This window comes from Monodelphis domestica, chromosome 8 (genome assembly GCF_027887165.1).
Source record: "Monodelphis domestica isolate mMonDom1 chromosome 8, mMonDom1.pri, whole genome shotgun sequence".
In the NCBI taxonomy this organism is placed as follows: Eukaryota; Metazoa; Chordata; class Mammalia; order Didelphimorphia; family Didelphidae; genus Monodelphis; species Monodelphis domestica.
The window spans coordinates 81,199,784-81,220,838 of NC_077234.1; positions in this window are offsets into that span (position 1 = coordinate 81,199,784).

The window sequence follows — 21,055 nt, forward strand, 5'->3', positions numbered from 1 at the left end:
AAAAATATAGATGGCAGCCTTCATCAACTTTTAAATAACATATAAAATACTGGAAAAGTTTGCCATGTCCTTCCCCAGCTCATTTTACAGAGGAAGAACTGAGATAAAAAGGGTTAAATGATTTGCCCGGGGTCATACAGCTCATAGTACTGCCATATTTTAACCTAGTCAAATTATTTGGAATATTGTGTCAAACACCATATCTCATGCATGACTGTGACAAATTTGACTGCATCAAAAGGAAAGAAATCAGGATGATCAGACAACTTAAAACTATGCTATACCATTGGGTAAAGGAACTGAAGGTGTTTAGAATGAAGAAAGAATATATAAAGAAAACATTACAGATAAAAAAATATTTGAAGGGCTGACATGTATAGGAAGGATTTTGTTTTGTTTAGTCTTTTTGAAGCAGAACCAGGAGTAATGAATGAAAGTTACTACAAAACAGATATCAGTTTAATAAATAAAATAATAAAGTTCCTAATCAGGATTAGAAAATGGAAGAAAATTAGAAAAATCCTATGGATTAGAAAAATGGAAAATAACTAACTCAATGGGTGCGCTGACTACTTCACAAGGTTGCTGTAGAAAGAATCTCTGCTCAGGTTGACCAAGACGACTTCTTAAGATTTGGATTCGATGGATGTTAATTCTAGGCAATCTGAGTGTTCAGTAGAGATGCTACCAACTCTAGGAGGTATTTGGCTTCACCAAGGCAATAGAAATAACTAATACCTTCCTAGCAAGAGTCTACATTAACATAGCTCAATTTCTACTCTGTTTACTCCCAAGGATATGGATGGTAGCAACATAAGCACAAACAGTAACCCAAAATAAAAAAGATATTTAGGAAATTAATGAATTTGAAAAGCATACTCTATATTAAATGGGTCATTAGAGGTCTCTATTTCCACAAGCAACTCACAAAAAAAATTACTTGCAAATGATTTTTTATGGATTTAGCCATTCTTTTCCATTAAGATACATTTATCTTAGTTATTACTGTTTATTGCACTGGGCTGTTTTCCTCTATGGAATACAACAAATTGAATTAAGAGCTAAAGAGTACCCAGTGTTTCTGGAGTTGGAAATATCCTAATGTCCTCTTTAATGCTGGAAATATAGAAACCAGATTAAAATCCCTTTGATTATATATTACAAAATAAGAAAATATGAAAATATACTATGTTAAAAGGATACTGCATGACAAAAATCTTCTATTTTCTAAATATATATAGGAAAATAATTTAATAAATTTGCTATCTAGATTTGTGTATTAAGCCCTGTAAAGGCTTAATATTTCAAAAGATTGAAGCCTACAGGTATATCTCTGCATTGAGAGTCAATCAGCAGCTTGTGGTTTACATGTTCATAAAGTGTGGTCTTGGGGAAATCACTTAACTCCTCTATGTTAAACCTTTCTTCATCTTTTTCTTCAACAGTCAAAGGGGAATGATTGTGCAATCATTCATTTATCTTATACGGGTATCATAAAAATTAATAATGAATGACTCTAAATCACAGAAAGTGTGAAAATGCTATTAATATTAAATATATAGGCATACATACATATTAAAGAAGATACAATGGTAAATAGGTATGAATCAATGCTGATTAACAGAGTAAGAACTTGGTTCAGAGAATTCTGAATATCCCATTTTCATCTTGAATATATAGACATGGAAGCAAGAAGAAAACTGATACAGATTGGGAAGAAGGGAAATAGCTCAACACAGATAATGAGAAATCAGTACAACCTATATCAAAATCAAACTAAAGATAATAAATATTACTTACCTCTTTTAGGAAACTGAAATTGCTACCAGCCCTCAAAACATCCTATGTAGCACCACATTTATGTTTTGTGATATATAGATATATAGGTGCTCAACTTGAAATCAAGAAGATCTGGGTTCCAAAATCCTGTCCCAGACACTTATTGTGTGACTTTGGGTAAGTCATTTAATTTCCTAGCTTCAGTTTCCTTATCTGCAAAAAAAAGGAGACTTGACTTGATAGACTCTCAGGTATATAAAGGTCTATCTACAAACCTGTGACCATATGGGTAGAACATTCACTCATTGCAGTTGATCTTCAAGAAAACCTTAAAAAAAATACAGCTTCAGAACCTTCCTAGCTCTATGACCCACACTTAACTTCTGTTTGCCTCAGTTTCCTTAATGATAAAATGTGGATAAAAATAGCATGACTTTGCAAGATTATTGTGAAGTTCAAATAATTTATTTGTAAAAAAGTTTTTAGCACAGTGCCTGGCACATAAAAGACAATATATAAATGTTTATTCTCTTATTCTTCCACCATATTGGTCTACTATGTTAGATGCACTGACCAGGAACAAAGGGGTTACTAAAATAAATGAGACAATGTCACTGACCCTAAGGATCCTATGGTTTAGTTGAGAAAAGGAATACTGTAAATGTCTATAATTCCATTAGTATATACAACTTTTAAAAGTTGGCACAATGAAAATGCTGGTTCAGAAGGACACTAATTATCTCAAAAGGAAAGGCAGGAAAAAAAAGGGAGGCAATATGGTCTTGGACATCTTTCAAAAATAAGCATTTATTTCACAGATCCATAAACTAGGTGGTAGTTTCTAAAATGATAGAAAGATTTCTCATAATTTCTCATAATCAAGAGAGAACTATCATGGCCTTTAATCATATTACCAATACTTTTTTAAAAAGAAATAAAAACTATACTTTCACAATAGAAACATATTGCATTACTGGGTGACATGTGACTTTTAACTACCTTGCATCTTTAGGTAATCAATAAAATTAAATCAAGTACCAGATCTCAAGGTAGAGGTAGCAATTTGGAGATGCAGAAAGCCAAAGAATAAACTAAGAGATTCTTCTTGATTTAACATGAAAGCAATGTGGGAAAATTAGAAAAGAAAACTAGAAAAGAGGTCAGCTGAGAAGAGAGTCCTATAAAGCAGTGCATTTACATTCATAAAATAAAATTGAAATCCTACTTTGGCTTCTTCTTACATTTCTGAACTTGCAGAAAAATCTCTTGATCTCAATTTCTCATCTATAAAATGAGAAAGTTGAGGAACATGGGAACATGCCAGCAAAAGAATCCATGAAGTTTCTACATCTCAAAACATGAGAAAACCTCAAAAGATAAAATAAGGAAAGTAATTGGGAGGTAGGGAGGTGATCATAATATCAATTTGAAAAAATAAAATAAAGAAATGGATTATTGCATTAAATTAAAAGATATTTCTAAACAAAATGATGTGATGAAATACAAAGAGCTCTGAAACAGAAAGTCAGAAAACTTGTAGTCAAATCCCATCTCCATTACTTATTCTAGCTGTGTGAACTTTCATTTCAACACTAAAATTCATTTTGATTGAAGAGATAAGCTTAGATTTAGAACTCAAAGAACCCTCAGAGGTTGTCAAATTCCCTCTCTCATTTTACAGATTAGGGAACTAAAGCAAAAACAAAAAGGAGGGATGGGGGGTGTTAAATAGCTTGCTCAGGATTACACAGCTGGGAAGATTATTTCTTTAATGCCTTCAACTTTGATATTCAGTAACTTACTGATTTTTCAAATTAACCTAACTTTCTTATCTAAAATTATAAATCTTGTAGGAATTGCCAAGGTGGTGGTGCCAACAAAAGGTCAACGGAAGACATTCTTCCAGTAAAAGAGTACAAAGGAGTTCAGAAAGAAGATATGTCATGTGGTAGAGGAGGCTGGCCCAAAGTCCATATGGATGAAAAACTAGATGGTGGAGTCAGAAGCAGCAGTAGCTTTAAGAGCTCTCAGGCCAGAGATAATCACACCACTATGGAAGCACCAAAAAATTCTAAACCCCCAGATCTAGCTCTGAAAAGAGTAGTGGAAAAAAAGTCTGAAACTTGAGTCAAATCCCCTACATCCTACCTCCTCCCCATTCAGGGAACAGAGTTCCACATTAACCTAAACTTCCAAACCAGGAAATGAGGTTGGAAAATGAACAAACAACAACAAATTACAAAGAACTTGATCATAAAACATCTACTATGGTGACAAAAGAGACCGAGACAATCTCAGAAGACAATGAAATCAAAATAGCCATAAGCAGAACCTCAAAGAAAAATGTGAATTGGACAAGAGCACAACAAAAATTCCTAGACGAGATTTTAAAAGTTTTCAAAGTCAAATAAGAGTGGTAGACAAAGAATTAGATAAAGAAATTAATGCAAAGGAAGAAAATTATGAAAAGACAATTAACAGCTTAGTAAAAGAGGCACAAAAAGTGATGAATAAAATAATATCTTAAAAAACAGAATTGGCAAAATGGAAAAAGAAGTACAAAAGCTCATTGAAGAAATTAGAAATTAGTAAAGAGGAAGCTAATGAGCCCATGAGACATTTGGGAAACAATAAAACAAAGTTAAATGAGTGAAAAAAAATTAAAAACATGAACTATCTCTTTGAAAAAAACAACTGACCTGGAAAATAGATCAAGAAAATATAATTTAAGAATTATGAGATTACCAGAAAGTCACAATCAGAGAAAGAGCATAGATATCATATTTCAAGAAAGTACCAAAGAAAACTATCACAATATACCAAAATCAGGAAGTAAAATAGAAATTGAAAGAATCTACCAATCACATTCTAAAAGAAATCCCAAAAAGAAAACACAAAGGAATATTACATCCAAATTCTAGAACTTCCAGGTCAAGGAGAAAATATTGCAAACAGCCAGAAAGAAGAAATTCAAAAATCATGATATCACAGACAGAATCACACAAGATTTAGCAGTAACCACATTAAAGGAGCAGAGGACCTGCAATATAATATTCTGGAAAGCAAAGGATCTAAGATTACAACCAAGATTAATCCACCTAGCAAAACTGAAAATAACCTTTCAAGGGGAAAATTAGATATGTAATTAAATAAAAGATATTCCAGCATTGCTGATGAAAAAACAGAACTGAATAGAAAATTTGATTTTCAAACACAATTTCCAGGAAGTCTTTATCAATAAATTGATGTCAACCTAGAAGGCAATTAAAACAATGTTCCTCAGCACTAAGTTCTACTTTCAGTTTCATAAATAATAAATTCCAGTTCATACTAATTAAGTTTGCAAAAAGCACTAAACTTGGGGTGTGTTTATGGCATGAAAAGGAAGTAGTAGCAGTAACTTGGGATGCTAGATCATAATTTTTCAATGATCTTATTAAATAGGCAAAAAAAATCAAGCTCAAAAAAAGGACAAATGGGTTGAAATAAATGTTGATATATATAAAAAAACATTATACAAATATATGATGTAAAAATATAAGGTATATGTAGATTTCACATAAAATAATCTCTAGGAAAACTGACCAAAATCAGCATTTTAAAGCTCCAGTTAACAGATGTGAATGAATCTCTTGGATACAAGTCATGTTATGTCTAACACTGGAAGATACAAAGGACAGAAACTTAAAGATGATTAAAATACTAGAACAATATAAGGCATGATAAAAGAAAAACAGAACTATTCATTGTTAAGAATATTGAAGAATGATTTAATTTAAAAAAAAAACTTCATGTCTATGAAGTGATCTTAATCAAAGTATAGTGTCCAGATCTTTTTAATCTATGCTAGGGACCAAAATTAAAAGGAAGGAGAGAAAGAAACCCTTGCATTAGAAAGAAAACCATACAGTTAAAAAGAGTGTTGGAATAGATCAGTAAGACAGAGAAAAATCTGTGTTTTTTTTTTTAAGTAAGAGAAAGTTTGCTTTTAGGCTATTAGATGCTAATATGCAGGTTTCTTGTTTCTATAATTCTCTTTCTAGAGTAATTAATACAGTGCCCATAGGGTAACTAGGCAATGAAACATGATTAATTTGTGGTCATGCCTAACAGTAAAGGAGAATGAACTAGCTGTTCCTTCAACCTCCTATCTGACCTTTGAGGAGAATGATTCTATAGAGACAGTAAATGTAGATTTCTGCAACCTAAAGGCATAATTGAAATTAATAAAGAATGAGTCAAAGGTAGAGTTGATAAAACTAGGAAGTAACGAGGAGCATTTTTGGTTTATTGGACTTATAATGTTGATGTTGTGTTCAAAAAGGGAAAAATTTAAATGTAGGAAAAAAATAAATAGGGCTAATTATCTTTCCTGCAACTTTGCTTGCTAGAGTAAGGGCTACAAGATCTGTCTTGTCTTTGTCCATTTGACTAAATTCAGATCAGTGCCCATTGGTCCATTTTGCTAATTAAATCTACTTCTTCAGATAGCAATAATTAAAATAAGAAAACAAATACAAAAGATGAAAATATATTTTCAGCTTTAAAGTGAATATTATATTGATAGAAAAGCAACTGAAGGATTTTATTTGTATTTTCTAATTTCTCAGCACATAAGCAAGAAAATAAATGATATAGACTATACATTAGTTTTAAAAGAGATAAATAATTTTGTGGATTAAGGCTTTTTAGAAAGAAATCATTTAAATAAAAGACAACTAGTTACTTCATTCCAGAGGGAAGTAATTTTGACAAATATGAAGTGATTAGAGAGTACAAGGAATCAATAATTATAGAAGTCAAACTAGTCACTTTGACATTAACTGAACTTTGTTAATAATTGATGTATATATTACTATAATTTTTATCCTGTGAAACAAAATTATCAAATTATTAAGACACTGTTCACTCCCAAAAGAAAAAATGATTTCCAAGTAAGATCTTAAAATTCAGCATCAGCTTTTTTTGTGCCCAGTGATCAGCAATTCATTCTTCCAGTCCAACACAAAGAACAGAACAAATAGCCCTGCTGGACTTGTTTTCTTAATTTTCACCAAGTGCAAACACAAAAAATTAGGCAAGGTTTTGTATGTGGCCATTGACCAGGAGGAGGGGTTATCTGATAGTAATCCTCAGGTCATGTGCCACAGGGGGAAAATATTGGAATCTCTCTAAATTAAATACAGCAAGTTTGCAAGTTGTGTAAGAAATGTTCTTTGAAGATGCCGTCTTCATGAGTTTAAGGGGCAACAGGTTACATGAGGATGACATTATTGAAAATATGTTTAACATAAAATAGCACTCTTCCACCTGATTTTATCGCAGTCCTTTCCATAATGCATCTGATTTCTACCATGATCAGCTATTATTCAGTGGACCTGGCTTAATAAGAAGCAGTTCAGTTCATCTCAAATCCTAAAGATTTATCCATAGTTCATGTTAAAATATTTTTAAAATCATATTTACTATGTATTGTCTTTTAAAATCATAATTTTTAAATCATGTTTATTATGTATTGTCTTTAAAGTCCTTTAAGTTGAAAATCCCTATGAATGGACCACATAGCTCATGACTCATCCATGTTTATAGATTTCTGTCCTAAGGAAAGGTTAGCAAAAATAAAACTCCAGTAGCTCAGGAAACTTTGAGTTTAGGTCAATACAAGACAAGGAATTCATTTTAATTCTTCCATTTCAGATGGTAATAATTTCGGAAAAAATCTGATATATCAGGAGAGAAAGAAGAAAAAGGAAATGAAGCCAACATTTTTTATTTTAATACTGGGCTCTGAAATTAAGAACAATAAGTAGTAAGGACCAATGAGTCTTTCAAGTGCTAGCACATGTGTGTGTGTTGTGGAATTCAATTCTTTCTTATGCTACTGTCTATCTATTGTACTTTGTTTCATATGCCTACTGTATTTGACCCCAACAAAGGTCATCCTGAGATGACGGGGTGGAGGAAGTGGGGAAGGGATGACATTTGTTGGCTGAACTTGTAAGTGGGAAATTGATTATTTCAGAGAGTACTTTCTTGAACCTTTTTAAAACTTCTGTTAAAGTTAGACTAAACAAACAGCAGAAGGCTAAAAAACCCTGTTGTGATTTGAAAACTTAACTTTTACAAGTTAGCAAACTGGGAATAAAAATTCCATTTCAGCAGACATTGCTAATATCTTAGAATGAAAAGGTTTTATTGCAAATATAGTTAGGAAAATAAAACCATGCAAGGTCCTATGGGAGATATTATGTCACTATGATATATAATATACAGAAAACAGAACTTCCAGATCTGAAAGATCCCTCTCTCTATTCTAGATGATAACTATATTCCTAGAATCATTAGTCTTTTTCAAAGAAAATTTCATACCTAAAGAAGTGCTCAGTTTTCTAGTGCCATTTAATAACTTCTTTATTCATCATTTACAGTTTTTCTTGCATGAGTTCCCTAAATTATAGCTTCCATTTATAAAAAAATTCAAGGTTTTCAAGGATCTACATTGTGACTATTTTGAAGAAATATTCTAGTTTAAAATAATCCTGCTGTCCCAGCAGAAATTATTTCCAGATATGCAGAAATGCCACACTTAGTGAAGAGTGAAATTTGATTAAGAGTTTTTTCTTTTCTGTTTTTACCTCATAGCACAAAAGAAAATGTTTTCAAGAGGAACACATAGATATCAAAATTTAATGGTACCCAGCTCACAACAGAGATCTTTACCTTCGAAAGGCAATATGGAGTAACAGACAGAAGGCTAAGCTTAAAGCCATTAAAGTCAAAATTCTTTTATTGACACATACTACCTGAGTGACTATGAACCAGACATATAATGTCACAGTACCTTGATAGTTCTCTACAATCAAGATGAGTTGTTCATCTATATTGGTAAAGTGAATTTCTATACTAAGTATTCCTTATACCTATGAAATCATAGTCTAGACCCCAAAAATATATGGCTCATGTACAAAAATTTTGTATATATACATAAATATATGTATATCTAAATATAAGTATGTCTAATATAAATTATCTATCTATATATGTATGTGTAAGAATATATAAATGTTACAGGTATAAGTATATGTATATATACATATATATATGAGCATATAGAGAGATGTGTATAGATATACATATATACATTACATATGTATATATGAATCTCCATCTAAGAATTCACCTGATGGTAACATATTTCAATATATAATAAATAATATAATATAGTATAAATGTAATATATAATATAAATGTAATTAACATAATACTAAATTATATGATATATAATATGATAACAGCATAATATATGATATAATAGAATATGATATGATATAATGTAATATAATATGATATGATATAATATAAGATAGGATAGGATAGGATAGAACAGAATAGAATAGAATAGAATATATTATAATACAATACAATACAATACAATGTGATGTGATGTGATATGTTATGATATAATATAATATGATATAATATGATATGATATAATATAATATGATATGATATAACATAACATAACATAACATAACATAACATAACATAACATAACATAACATAACATAACATAACATAACATAACATAACATAACATAATATAATATAATATAATATAATATAATATAATATAATATAATATAATAATTAGGGAAGAAAATAAAAACAGAATTATTTCTCTCAAAGGTAAATCAAGTAAGAGCCTTAATAATATTTCAGTATTGTGTTCATTTGGATTACATTGCAAGGAAAGAAATTGTTTTCCATAGTACTATATAACTATGTCCTTTTAAATTCCAAGATTAGGATAAATGAGAATGTCTGTTGTATCAGGTTTTCCAATGCTAACCTTGATCCTATTAAAAGGCAAATTGAAATATTGCCCTGAAGTTCATAAACACTGATCTAAAACATAGGGAAGTCATTTCTAATGGGATTAAAGAAAGGTCTTAAATGGTTCATTTTTTTTAATTGACTTTCCAACTAATACTCTCTTCAGAGGCCCAAACTAATTTCCATGAAGATACATTAACTTTTTTTAAAAAAGGTTTTGTTTTCCTTAATAGTTTTTATAATAAAATATTTAAAGAACCATTAAGTTTCAGATATAAATTGTATAAAGCCAACACACTGGAAAGGGGAGTTGGCTCAGTGAGCTCTAGAGCAAGTAGCCTGAAAGCTCAGAGTTTACAAATGGTCATTCTGGCTTTCCTGTTCCACCATCTAATTCTGTGGCAAGTAACAGCCCTGAAGGAGAGTCTGCCAGATGGGAGAGGCACCAGCAGTAGAAAGGGAGGAGACAGATTTTTGTGACTCCCTTTTATCGTTTTTTGAAGCCTTTGTATTTGCACAGGACACCCAACTCTTCTACTGCTCCTCCCCTACCTACATCCTCCTAATTGCTTTCCTCTCTTCAGTGTCATGGTGATTCCCCCGGGGTGTCCCACAAAGGCCATAAAAGAAAGAGTGTACATAATCAGAGGACAAGATGGAGGCAGAAAAAGAGAGGGGGATGTCACCTGTCACCTAAAGATTAGTTATGGTTAACATGTCAATAACTGGCTCTGCTTTTACACAAATGTTTCCATCTTTGTGCACTTAAATTTTCACATCTATAAACTGGAGATGATGATAGACAGTTGGGAGAAAGAGTTGCCAAAAACAAAAAGTGAAACATTTGTCTAGCAAACTGAATGAGAAGTTTAACATAGCTTATATTAATGCTCCCCACTTAGCTACATTCTAGCCTTCTCTCCTCCAGGAAGTCTTCTTTGAATCCCAATGAGCTTTCTACAAATTCCTTTATATTTACTGTTTTTACCAATCAACATCTTGAGGTTTTTCCTATTCTTTCCTGTACAGATTAGTATTTTGCTACAGAAGTACATAATGTTATTTTTATTGCTTTTCCCCTGTGTTTTTCAAGCCTATACTTCTTTTCTCTGTCTAGAGAATAAACTTCCTATGGCTTGATTCTGTGTTTTAGATGTATTTTGTATGTTGTAGCTCCTTTTACACTGAAAACATATGGTAGGCACTCTTTTTTTCCACTCACTAATTAAAGAAATCAAAATTTTAATATATACTTATACTCCATGGCAGCCTTCTCGTAATTATTCCTAGCTGAAGCTGTAAGATATATAGACTATTTGGTGGTGCAGTGAATAATAGTACATTGGACTCAAAGTCCCAAAATGTGTTTGAATAATACCTGTGACACTCAATAACTGCATGATTCATGGCAAGTCACTTATCAATAAAATGAGGGGGTTGGACTTAATAATCTCTAAGTTCTTAACTCTAAATCTTTGACCGGTACTATAATTAAGCTTAAAACTATGAGTCAAAATTTTGGGAAAACTTATCTAACAGTTCAAGTCAGCAAATTTAGAGGAAAGACCCCTATGTTTCTATTATTCTTCATCACTTATTGAACTTAAGTCATAATACCTCCTTCACTTTCTCCATTCATAAAATGAGAATAGCACTGTTGGTCATATATAAGTGTTTCCCTTTTCCCCAAATGTTACTTGAATAAAATCTGAGTGTCATTTCTAATCAGTGGTGGGTTTTGTTTTCCTTTCTCTCTACCTTTCCCTCCCCATCCCACTTCTACCATTCAGAGTGATCTCATTTTAAGGGCTAAGGCTATTTGACTTTCTTTTGGACTGATATGGCAATAGTTTAGTTTTTTCATTTGAGAGATTTTTAAGGATACTTGACAGAATATATAATTATTTTGAAAGAATACTTTCAGGAAAACTTAATTTTAAAATAAAATAGAAATTAACTTTTCAAATGTAAGAAAAGAAAAAATTTCATTTCAAACATAAGAAGTTTAGGACTTTGATTTAGATCAATAAGAATGTTATGACATTACATCTGATTTCCCTATAAGCAGATTCTGTTGCTGAATTCTTTGTTTTTTTTAACATGAAAGAAAATCAAAGAATTGTATAACAGTATGAATAATGCCAGCTTTATCCTACCCTGATGATTTTCCAAATCCAATGAATACCCAGAATTGAAGTAATATGCCAAGTATAAGCTTGCTAGTTTAAGAAAAAAATTATCTTCACTCAATTTAGTGTAATTATTACTTACACAGGCCTGCTAGTATTCAAAGTATTTGGCATGGTTTTACTCATACTTTGCAGTATGTGGCAGATTTTTCATAATTTTTAATTGCTACATATTTGAAATATATACATATGCAAGTTGAAGAATAATCTATGAATAATATAGCAATCAATCTATCAGTACTCATGGGATGACTGCAATTTTTCTTAAATTGTAGAAATACATTTTAAAACAAGGAAAAAATACTGAAATAGACAACCATGATGACATGGACTTGGTAGGAGAGAGGTGGGAAGATGGCTTTGCCATTTATCTGTTATTCTCTTAACTTTCCTAACTTAGGTCAATGGCCCAGCAAATAAACTATGAAGCTAGATGAGTCAGTAACTTCAGAAACATCAAAGAAAAGGTATATTAAATGAAAAACAAGGGTATGACCAGGTAAAAAGCGGACTAAATAAGCAATTATTCTGATTGGACACAGGTGCCAACCTTAAAAAATTGTCCCAAGCTGGTAATATAGTAATTAGTCTACTAAGTACTTTTATAGACTACAATGCTTGTCAAAGCTTTGCTTTTTATACAAATCTCATTCAGAAATTTTTCTTAACCAATAAATACTACATACAGGCTTACTATGTTTCTCAACAATTTATATAGTTTGACATAAATCCTTAACCTATCACAAAAAATGAATAAGAAATAATATCTGTGGGGCAAGAGAAAAGAGGTATGAGAATATCCATAAAGAGATTCCCTCTGAGGATTTTGCTGTAATTATATCACAGACCCACCAGGTCCTGAAGTACAGCAGAAGCAATATTTTAAGTGATAAGAGAAAGGGAAGTGAAATGGTTTATAATAATAGTTTAATTGGTGAAATAAGGAATGGGATGCCCTAGGGAACAAGGTCATTTCAGACCTTCCTATAGAGAACTGAGATATCATCCAGTTTTATATTGACCCACATCAAGAATTAGGTGTATTATTTCAAGTTGAGCAAGCACATAACAGGCACTGGATACAAGCAGATATTGTCCATATGGGAACTTTTTTTCTATAGCTCATAGCTATGACAATGGCACTTTTTAAAATATTCAGAGAAAGGATACAAACACTCAGAGCCTGAAAGTCAATTTTTAAGGGACTTCGAAGGTCTCTTCTAACTCCGATAGTCTATGACCTTATGTTAACTGCAGAAAGAAAGATTCCAGGAAGAATTATTTTCCCTCTCTAAGAGTATGGTGTCTGTAAAAGGCACAGAGATAAAATATAAAGACCCAATGCTAGTCCCAGCACTCCCTACTCCTGACTAACAGTGTCCTCTTTGGGTCTGTTTTCACATCTAAAGAAGAAGGAAGTTAGATTAAAAGAATCTAAATTTCTTCCAATTTGTAACTGTGTTTTTCTGGCATTTTTCCTAAGGGAAAAAAGAAGACTCTAACTTGGTTTTTGCCATTTGCAGCCAATAAAGATTTGAAGTTTTTAAAATCACAGGGCTGAAGAGTTTGCCTAGTTCTACTTTCCTCACTTTTTATGTCTGAGGAAACTGAGAAGAAAGCTTTTTAAGTAAGATGCTCAGGCAAGTTTTGAGGAAGAATAGCTCTACAGAATATAACAATGATATAAACATACATTAGAGTTGAAGCTCAGTGATAAACTTTTAAAACACTGAACTGAATTAAAAAGTTCACTTGAGTAAATATTCAAATCATTACCTGTTTATCACTTAGAAAATGATAAGATGATAAATATAAAGTTAAAAGTGTCTCCTTTGTTAGGTGGTATATACCATACTCAGCCATGTTAAACTACATCATTTTGATTAAATTTATTCTAACAGAATTATATTCTACTAGATAAAGCACCAGGCTAGGATGCAGCAGAGCTGAAATCCTAACCCCATTGTTGACCTGCCTTTCTATGTGATTTTGAGTTATTTTTACTCCCACTGCCAGCTTGTCCTCATCAGTAAAATGAAGACCATAATAGGAGCTTCCTCTCCACTTTGGGAAGCAGCTGTGATGTTCAGGAAAGAGACAAAAGATTTCTTTTTGAAATTTTTGCTCTGCCACTTGTCACCTTGGGCAAGTCATTTGCTTCTCCTGTTCCCCCATTGTCCTAATTTATAAAAAGGGATGATAAATATGTATTCTACCTATCTCACAGAAAGGCTCCTATGGAACAATGTACAAAAAAGCCCACAGTAATAATAATTAACACTTATAAAACATTAATATATTCCATGCACTGTACTAAGCACTTTCCAAATATCCCATCTGATCGTCACAACAACCCTGTGAGGTTAATGATATTATTATTCCCATTTTAGAAATAAGGAACTGAAGTAAACATAAGTTAAGTGACACACCAAGGGTATGGCAGCTAACATATCCTAGCTTGGATTTGAATTCAAGTCTTCCTGATTTCTGTACTGGGCATTCTATCTAATTCACCATAAACACTTCATAGGCCCACATGAAAAATCATTGCTTAAATTTTTGCAAATAATGTTGAAATTATTTGTAAAATCATTACATTAAATATTCTAATTTGAAGATAGAAATGACGTATATGAAATTTAAGACTCTTGCAATAATGTTATATAAACCAAACCAACCTTTAAATCATTCACCAAGATTAAATGCAATAATCTATATGAAAGTGCTTTACAAATGCCCCCGAAAGGAGTTGACCCAAACCCTAAAGACCATCTCCTATCACAGACAACTTCCTTCTGGCAGGAAGAGAATCACAAAGAAAGGTGATGATTTGATCTAGGTAATTCAAGCTAAAAATGTTGATTCTGATATCTGAATTAACCCTGTTAGTTGTTGACACTAATCAGATTAACCAGGTAAATTATAATATATGTTTAATATAACCCACAAATCCTACATATAATTTGTACCAATATAATTTTTTTTTAATTTTTCCTCTCCTATTTGCCTATGGATCAAAATCTAAATGAAAAACAAAGATTTGTTCATGATAACATTTTAAAAGTGAAAATAAATACCACATACCCTTCATAAGGATTATATATGGCAAGGTCCTAAATTTCATAAATAAAACCTAAATTATGTAAATTGATAAACATGCAAACTAACAGGTAACTTTTGCTAGATAACATATAACTTTTATTTTTCCTGGCACTACAGAAATCCAGACTAAAGCATTGAGAGAAAAGTAAAGGCTCATACCCAAATGATATCAAAGTTATAAGGCACTATCAATCAGGAATAATACAATTTTTCAAGAACTCATCATCAGAAGCCAATGAATTACTCCGCTCACCACCGTTCCTTCTTTTCCAATTCTTGCATAGGAGCAGCTAAGAAAAGATGAGCCACATCAAAATCAAAGCAAGTAAACTTTTGACTGTTAAAGCTTATATACAGTTTGGCTGGAAACAGGATTGCCATGTCCAGTCCTAAGTTAGCAAAGTCCTTTTTAAAGGAGATTACACTTTTCTTCAGGCTGGAATACCCTGGACTATGTCTGGAAAAATAACTACTTCACTACCTTGATACTGGATTCCGGGTTTCTTCCAGACTTAAAATAAGACAGTTTTCCTTATCTCAAACAGAAGAAAAGAAAGAGTTTCAAAGTCCAAGTGACAGGTCATATTCTAATACCAATAAGATTAGAGGCCTCCCTATATCAGCTGACTTAGAAAGATTATGGGGGTGGGGGTGTAGAATTATGACATTTATCAGATATTTAGTTAAATCATAAGTTTCCAAAATAAAAAACCTCCTTGAATATTCTCCCCCCAAAAAAAGTTCAACAAATTCAAAAATCAGGAATGAATTTAAAATGTATAAATTGTTTGGGATGTTAGAAATGACATAAATCAACAGCATCATTTTGCAGTTGAGGACACCAACAGTTGGCTAATGTGCAACTTTAGGGACTAAAAACCAGATTTCCCAATTATCAGTCCCACATTCTTTCTATAAACTTCACTGCTTCACAGGACCCATTCAATTTGATAAAAATGTAAAGTGTACCTTACTTTCATTGAAGCATGTAACACTACCAAACTAAACCAGATTCATTGAACAAATTTTATCTGGAATTGTCCTGGAATTCTCTTCCAAGCTTTCATTTCCCATATGCTTTTTTATTTCAATTTCTAACTATACTCACAAATGATTTTCTTGTATTGTGGGAGAAAAAATTCAAATAACTATTTTAAAAGGGGAGAAGAAGTTAATACCTATGATTTCATTAGTATAGGGAAGTACCAGTGAGGAAACTTTTAGCACCTGCTCTGAGACATGTATTCTTAGAATTTTCTGGGGCATTGAAAGTTAAGTTGTCCATAGTCAAACAAGCAATATGTCAAAATCAAGATTTGAGCTCAAGTCTTCCTTAATCTGAAGCTGTCTTTCTATGCATGATGTCATGCTTCTTATTGTTTAATAGCCAATTATTACCAAGCAAAAATAAAACTAATAATATTGATATGGCAGTGTATTTTCCTTCTGAAGAATTCCAGACATTATCCTATCTTCCCTCTCCCTCTATATATCCTATTAACTTCTTTTTTCTTGCCAGCCACTTGATTAGGCCATTTTTCAAATGCTGATGGAAAGCATGGCCAAGTGCTATCAGAGGTTCACTACAAATCAAAGTACAGAGTCCTAGCCTCAGCTTTGACATGAATTCATTGTGTCACTCTGGGTAAGTCACTTAACCTTTCTAGATGTCTTTTTTCTTAAGGAAAATGTGAAAGATTATTAATGTTCACAAAAAGACAGATTCTTGGCTGTAAGATCTACGACATCAGACATGGTAAGGACTTAACCAGAACATTTCAAAACCACTTCAAACACAATCTTTCCACCATTACTCTTCTAATGACTTAGCTTTATTCAGTTTGGAATTCCCTTTGGCTGTGGACAAACGGTCAAGATTTGAAAGTGGAATCAGGAAATATGGACTGGATCCCTGGCTCTGCCACAGCCTCCTGCTCTCCTGGGCCAAGTCAATTAACCTCTTTGTGCCCCAGATTCTTGAAAAACTGGGCACACCCGGAATACTACCTAATTCACATCGATGTGTGAGGATTCATGAAATTGATAGACGATATTAATCTGTCGAGAATTTTGAGCCCCACAGGAGAGAGTGCCAAAGAAACCCTGAGAAAATTAAATATTGCACAAATTAAAAACAACAGAAAAGATCAGGGTCAGGTGGCCATCTATCATTTGATCCCTGGAATAGACATATAATTCTGTTGGAGTTTTTTTTTTTTTCTTAATTTTAGAGGGATAGATTCCTAAAGATATTCTGTCCCAAAAGAGAGAACTAATGGGGTATGAATAGATCTGTGTTCTGGGGTACCAACATCCTGTAAGTTCAATCCTTTGTGGGTGAGTCTTCTTCCTATGGCAACCACTATCCTGGCACCTCCACCTTGAAGTCCTCCACTGGCCTTTGAGCCATCGGTTATGCAACCATGGCTACACCCTCACCCCCTATGATTATCCCCTATCATAGCCTTCTGCACAAGCACCCTCCCACCTCTCTTGTGGGACTGGTCTCCCTGAAGCTTCTTTCTTCCATCCCATGCTGCACTATGGTAACCTCCCTCCAATTCTTTTTTAGTATAGTGGAAGAAATACTGGCTCTGAGGCAGATGATCTAGGTTCAAATTCTGCCTTTGATTCTTATTTATTCCATGACCTTCGGCAAATTGCTTAACCTCTCTAGACCTTGGTACCCTCCTCTATAAGAATGGGAAGATTGGATTGGATGATCCCTGGATCCCTTCTTCTCTAGAGCTATGACCCTATGATTTCTTTAGAATTCATTGTTACACATTTGTCTGCACCATACATTTATGTCATATCAATTGTGGAGAAACAATATTTGTCATATACTAGAAGTTCTCTATTTTCTTAAATAAATTTTAATCACCATTCCATTGTATAGCAAATGAATGCAAACAACATTCCAGTCTTTTCTAGCCTAGCAGAAGTTCATCTCTCGAAAATGGCAGTCCCTAATGAAGACACTTGCACATTTTCACATCACAGAAATTTTGACCTAAGGGACAATTCTAAGAACTTGCTGTTTTTCAAGGGTTAATATTGCTTTTGTGGCCTTGGACTCCCCTACGTCAACAGCCAATCAATCAGCATTTCAAATGATTGCTAAATTTCCTCTTACTCTCTGCTGAGTGGGGTAGGAGAAAACCCTTGCAAAATGTGTTTTCTTTGTTTGTTATTCTGGACAAAGCTGATAACGAGTTGCAGCTGCTGTACAGAGTGTACAGCTTGGGGAGGCAAGCCATTGGTTGAACTTAGAGAGAGATGCAGAGCAGCCAGAGATCTGCCTGGGGCTGAAGACAACTCTGCTCCGTAAATTGAACAGCAAATTCTGCTCCAGTACATGCATATCATTATACAACACTGTGTGCTAAGGGAACTGTTTTGATTGGCCAACAAAAAGGCTCAAGGGGAAAGAGATTAAAATCTCACAGCTCAGCTGAAATAGTTACTCAGCCTTCTAACCTGAGGAATTCACCCTTGTCCATCTCAGTAAAGATTTTTCTAATCTAGCAGAAGGAGCCCCGGAAGGCACCAGCATCTCTTGAGACCACTCCAGCCCCAGGGAGTTCAAGCCCTGCAGCTATGCTGGAGGCCTCACAATTCCTACTGGTTAACCTGCTTCCCTGCTTCCTACTAGCCCAGTCCTTCATCAAGCCCTATGCTTCTATTTAATTGTTCTTTTGCTATATAATGAATTTGTGGTATATGGTGGGGAGGGGGCTTTGGGAGGGAGTTGTACTCGATTCTCCTACTTGAGTCAAATGGATATAAAGCAAATTTTTTTTTTATTTTCTGCCTTCAATATAAATTGGAGGTAATAAGAAGCATGGGACCATCCCCCTAAGACTTTATTTTACCCAGAATGATTGAGGTGCACCTGGAAAAACAGGAAATACGAACTTGGGCTAAAATATTCCATTTAAAATAGCTAAGTTCTTAAAATGGAAAAAATAAAATGGCAGCATTCATTCTAGGAAACCATATATATATATATATATATATATATATATATATATATACACACTTTTTTATCTCAACCTGTGATTTCATCTGTATACTGAGATCCAGGCAAGGAAATTCCCTTTATTAATACAGATTCACCATTGTTCTACAATTTGTCTTAAAGAGTTACATGGGGCGAGGTCAAGTTAAGTAACTTGCTCAGGGTCGCACAGTCAAATGTGTGATGCATGGGAAGGACCAAACTTGAACTCAGGACTTGGTGTTTCTGAAGCTGGTTCTCTAGCTCCTATGCAATGCTATCTCAGACATATAATTAAATAGAGACAGACAGACAGATAGAGAGAAAGAGAGAGAGAGAGATATGGATGGATAGATAGATAGATAGATAGATAGATAGATAGATAGATAGATAGATAGACAGACAGACAATGAATATAGATGAAACTGCACCCTATACCATGGAATATCTATAGAAAATAATGCTACACAATATTTTAGCAAGGTGATCACCTATATTAATACATTACTGAAGTCTGGTCAGGAAGAAAAAAGTACTTCTACTATAGGGGATTCAAGCTGTCAAAAAAAAAAATTACCACCCTTTAGTTCTTTCTATGCTCCTCCTGGGATTTGTAATGTGTTAAAGATTTTCTGGTACTCAGAACCAAAGAAAACCACTTGTTGTAAAAGCTATCTTGTTCTCATGCCCCAAGACCCCAGAAAATGCCCCACAACTTGCCTTTCTAAAACAAAGTCCTAACTATGTTGCCTTAATTCTGCCTTTCTCTTGCCTTCAGGATAAAATAAATACAAAATCCTCAGCCTGACAACTAAGCCATCCATAATCTAGTCCCCATTTATCCCTCCAGTGTTATTTTTTGCTATCTTATTTCCCATGCTCAAAACTGTCAACTGGCTATTCCCCATTGTTGTAAAATGTTAAAGTGAACAATTAATTAAATGAGAATTAAATGAGACATTGGAATTTCATTCAATAAATAACCAAAGGATTCTTATTTAGCCAGAGCATAACATAGCATTTAGCTTGGGTAGATGTGATTCCTTTGCCTCCATTCAGAAAAGCAGAGGGTGGTACCTGGGTGGCCCTTGAGATAGTCACCAAGTCTGAAGAGGTCTTACTCCAGGTGGTTTTATTTCTAATGCCAATAGCTGACCAAGAAGCTCCCAGAAAACTAGAATCCAGGGGCAATGGGACTTGAACCAAGGACTCTCAGGACAGTCAAGCCTTAGGGACAGCTCCTTTGCCTTTTAGGGGGAAAACTAGCCTAACTTAGATAGCAAGAAAGGCAATACCAACTCTATCAGCTATATTATATTAGTATATTATAGTATATTAGATAACATTTCATCTCCCACCCATATGCCTTTACACAGGTAGTACCCTCTATTTGGAATGTACTATTTTTTCACCTTTGCCTGGGAAATACCTAGATTTCCTCAATACATTTCTTATATAAGGACCCTCCGTATCTTCCCAATTATTAATTTTCCCAGCTTTCATTTCCTCTTAATATTACATTTGAGTAGCTAAGTGGTACAGTGGATAGAGTATGTGGCCTAGAGTCAGAAAGAGCTGAGTTCAAATCCAGTCTCAGGCACTTACTAGCTCTGTGATCCTGAACAAATTTCTTAACCCTGCTCCCCTCAGTCTCCTCATCTGTAAAATGAGCTGGAAAAGGACATGGCAAACCAGTAGTTTTGCCAAGAAAATCTGATATGGGGTCACAAAGAGTGGAAAATGACTGAACAGTATTTCTTCATAGATTTTGTTCATATTTGGTATTTTTGTTTCTGTATTCCCCAGTAAGGTCATGGACTGTTTTGTTTTTATTTCTGTATTCCTTGTGCCTAAAACTGAGCTAGCACCTAGTAAGCACCTAATCAATGTTTACTGAATGGTTCCAATTAAGTAATATTGTAAATATTTAATAACATCATGAAATTAAAGCATATTAAAGTCACTTTGTATAATAACCTACTTATACCTGCCTTATGTCTTCCAATAGTTCTTTGGGCTATCTGAAATTCTATTTCCTTAGTGTTTGGAAGGTTCCATGATTCAAAACCATAAAGCATCCCTATTGGTGCTACAAGATAACCTGAGCTTTTCTGTCAGAGTACTGTTTAGGATGAATGAAAGCACCATCCAA